This window comes from Hylobates moloch, unplaced genomic scaffold, assembly GCF_009828535.3.
Source record: "Hylobates moloch isolate HMO894 unplaced genomic scaffold, HMol_V3 SCAFFOLD_5, whole genome shotgun sequence".
Lineage (NCBI taxonomy): Eukaryota > Metazoa > Chordata > Mammalia > Primates > Hylobatidae > Hylobates > Hylobates moloch.
This window is the reverse complement of record NW_026652280.1, coordinates 77,144,879-77,149,141: the sequence shown is the minus strand read 5'-3', so window position 1 is coordinate 77,149,141 and position 4,263 is coordinate 77,144,879. Positions and strand designations below refer to the sequence as shown.

The 4,263-nt window shown below is 44.1% G+C and overlaps 1 pseudogene; it reads left to right on the top strand.

The window, feature by feature from the left end:
* Nucleotides 1-470: 470 nt before the first annotated feature.
* On the top strand, nucleotides 471-1,426 carry LOC116467860 (olfactory receptor 10Q1-like; annotated as a pseudogene).
* Nucleotides 1,427-4,263: the final 2,837 nt, after the last annotated feature.

Genomic DNA, 4,263 nt, shown 5'->3' with positions numbered 1-4,263 from the left:
AGAGGAAAATAATTCCCTACGTTTAATTACAATTAGAGTATCAGGTTGGGTGCAGTGACTCATACCTGTAATCCCTGCACTCTGGGAGGCTGAGGCTGAAGGATAGCTTGAGCCCAGGGGTTCGAGACCTGCCTGAGCAAGAAAGAAAGACTCCATCTCTACAAAAAATATAAACATTAAGTGGAATAGTGGAGTGGGCTTGTAGTTCTAGCTACTCAGGAGGCTGAGATGGGGGAATCACCTGAGCTTGGGAAGTAGAGGCTGCAGTGAACTGTGATCATGCCACTGCACTCCAGCCTGGGTAACAATGTGAAACCCTGTCTCAAATAAAAAAAGGGGGGGGGGCGGAATCTCAATGACAATTAGGTAATTCCCACCTCAGAAATAAAGTCCTCCCTCTTTATTTTACTCAGGCAATAAAGCAACTCAGCTAAGGACAGCTCAGTGCTTCCTATCCTTTTGCACAAGGCATGCTTGTGTGGAAACCTGTCTTCAACCATCTGGCCCACTGAGTTTGTGTTCCATGTGTTCACCAGTCCCTGAATTTCAGGTTCTTCTCTTCCTTCTCTTCCTCTTCTTCTACTTGATGATCCTCTGTGGCAACACAGCCATCATCTGGGTTGTGTGCACATGCAGCGTTCTCCGAACCCCGATGTATTTCTTCTTATCCAACCTGTCCTTTGTAGAGATCTGCTACACCACCGTTGTGGTGCCCTTGATGCTTTCCAACATTTTGGGGGCCCAGAAGCACATTCCATTGGCTGGATGTGGGGCCCAAATGTTCTTCTTTCTCACACTTGGTGGTGCTAACTGTTTCCTCTTGGCGATCATGGCCTATGACCACTATGTGGCCCTCTGCCACCCTTTGCACTACACCCTCATCATGACCTGCAAGCTGTGCGTGCAGATGCTGGGTGGTGCCGTGGGCCTGGTCCTCTTCCTCTCCCTGCAGCTCACCGCCTTAATCTCCACCTTGCCCTTCTGCGGCCACCGCCGGGAAATTAACCACTTCCTCTGCGATGTACCTCCCATCCTGCACCTGGCCTGCACTGCCATCCGCGTGCACCAGGCTGTCCTCTATGTCGTGAGCATCCTCATGCTGACCATCCGCTTCTTGCTCATCTGCGTCTCCTACGTGTTCATCACTTGTGTCATCCTGCGCATCCGTTCTGCTGAGGGCTGCGGCCGGGCCTTCTCCACCTGCTCCTCCTGCCTCACCGTGGTCCTGCTGCAGTATGGCTGCTGTGCCTTGGCATACTTGCATCCCCAGTCCAGCTACTCTGTAGATGAGGACCGCCAGTTTGCCCTTGTTTGCACCTTTATCACACCATTACTCAACCCTTTGATTTACACCCTTAGGAACAAGGATGTCAAAGGTGCCCTGAAAAAAGTGCTCAGTACCAAAGGGACATATGAGTCCTTCTGAAGGCTCTGAGAGACTGAAAGGGGCACCTGGGTATGGGACAATGGTAAAACTCTTCCATCCAAATGCTAGATTTGCCTTTATTGTATCCGAATTTGGACTTTCATTAATTCTCTGTGCCTGATGTACTTAGTTGCTACAGATCATTCTCATTTTTAAAAAAGGTCTCCCAAAACCTTAAAACTCCAAAAAGTGTAGACTGCTATCATTCATTTAACTCCAAATTTATAATTTTACCTTTCCTCTAAAGCAACATAAAGGGAAAAATTTATTTTAAGAAATTGGCTCATGTGACTGTGGGGGTGAAAGCAAAGAGGGGCCAGGTGTTGTGGCTCACACCTGTAATCTCAGCACTTTGGGAGGCCAAGGTAGGTGGATCGCTTGAGTCCAGGAGTTTGAGACCAACCTGGGCAACATGGTGAAACCCCATCTCTACAAAAAAATATACAAAAAGTAGCTGGGCATGGTGGCACATGCCTGTATTCCCAGCTACTTGGGAGGCTAAGGTGGGAGGATCACTTGAGCCTAGGAGGTCGAGGCTGCAGTGAGCTGGGATCACACCACTGCACTCCAGCCTGGGCAACAGAGTGAGCCCTTCTCTAAAGTAAATACATAAAAGCAAAGAGGCATTGTGGGAGTTGGTCCTGTTGTCCTATAAGGCAGTTACCTCAGGGGATGCCATTAGAGAAAAAGTAGAGTTAATCTCAGTCAAGGGTGAAGTGGCTGCTTTACTGGCAAAAGACTCACCAGAATTCAGGGGTTCTATATTCCCAGTTTCATCAGAATCCTCTCATATGTCCCCATTTCAATTTTCTAGAGCCCATTTCTTCTCAATTCATGCCCTCACTTTAACAGTACACATCTTGCAAGAATGGGAATTCGATATGCATTGTAAATCACCAATTCACAGCATGAGATTCTGCATTTGGTTATCAGAAACCTCAGTTCTACCACTACAGGAGATATGGGTCACTTTGAGGACAGACATACAGGTTTTTACACCATTTATGCAGTGCTTGAGATTAGAATTTGAGCTCCTGAATTCATCCTTTCTTTTTCACTTGGTCTAGTGAAATTATGTAATAGAAGCAGCCAGTCAATTTCATTATACTCATTAGTTTGACAATAGTATGTGAAAGTATTATATGCACATTCACCCAGAACTTTGCCTTTTATAAATATTTGATTGGATGTATCCAATAGTGATATTTTGCATATCCCTATTGCCACATCACACCATTGACCTTTAGCATTACAGAGGGTAATTTGCTTACCCAAATCTACTGATTTAAATATTAATCTCATCTAAATGATAATTTCACAGGAGTGTCTAGACTAGCAAAGATAACACATATAACTAACCATCACAGCCCAGAAGATGACAAAGAATCTGATATAAGTTTAAATCTCAATGGTATTATGTTTCTTCTATACCAAACTCTAAGGAAAGGCTTGTAACAATAGTTAACCATAGAAATAGAAACTCATCAGCTGGGCTCGGTGGCTCATGCCTGTAATCCCAGCAATTTGGGAGGTCATGGTAGGAGTATCACGTGAGGTCAGGAGTTCAAGACCAGCCAGGCCAACATGGTGAAACCCCGTCTCTACTAAATATACAAAAATTAGCCAGGCACAGTGGCGTGCGCCTGTAGTCCCAGCTACTTGGGAGGCTGAGGCAGGAGAATCACTTGAACCCAGGAGGCGGAGGTTGCAGTGAGCTGAGATTGTGCCATTGCACTCCAGCCTGGGCAACAGAGCAAGACTGCATCTCAAAAAAAAAAGGGAAATAGAAACTCGTCATGTGAAATATTGCTTTGAAACATAAAGCCATCAGCTGAGTCTTAAATACAATATATATTTAGTTTCAAGAAATTCTCATTCTTACTGTGTTTTAATTTTTTATTGATAAATAGTTGCATATATCTATGGGATACATCATGGTCTTTTGAGATATGTATACAGTAATCCCCCCTTATCTAAAGGGGATACATTTCAAGACCCCCAGTGAATGCATAAAACCATGGATCGACAGAACCCTATATATGCTATGCTGTGTTTCTTTCATACATATATACCTATGATAAAGTTTAATTTTAAATTAGGCACAAAAAAGGTTAACAACAATAACTAATAGCAAAACAGAACAATTATGACAATATGCTAGCATTGCAACTCTTGCACTTTGGAGGCCATTATTAAGTAAAATAAGGGTCACTTGAACGCAAGCACTGGGGTACCGCAACAGTTGATCTTATACATGAGACAACTAACAAGTGACTAACAAGAAAGTAGCACGTACAGTGTGGATATGCTGGACAAAGGGATGATTGACATCCTGGATTGGGGAATTTCATCATGCTACTCAGAACAACACGCAATTTAAAACTTTTGAGTTATTTCTGGAATTTTCTATTTAATATTTTCAGCCTTCAGTTGCCTATGGGTAACCAAAACCTCAGATACCAAAACACAAAAAAGGTAAACTATTGTATACAGTAGAAAGATTAAATCAAGCTAGTTAACATATCCATCATCTCACCAACTTATTGTTTTTTTGTGGTGAGGATGTTTAAAATCTGGGGTGGAGCCAAGATGGCCAAATAGGAACAGCTCCGGTCTACAGCTCCCAGCATGAGCAACACAGAAGACGGGTGATTTCTGCATTTCCGTTTGAGGTACCAGGTTCATCTCACTAGGGAGTTGCAGGACAGTCGGTGCAGTGCACTGGGCATGAGCCGAAGCAGGGCGACGCATTGCCTCATACGGGAAGCGCAAGGGGTCAGAGAGTTCTCTTTCCTAGTCAAAGAAAGGGGTAACAGATGGCACCTGGAAAATCGGGT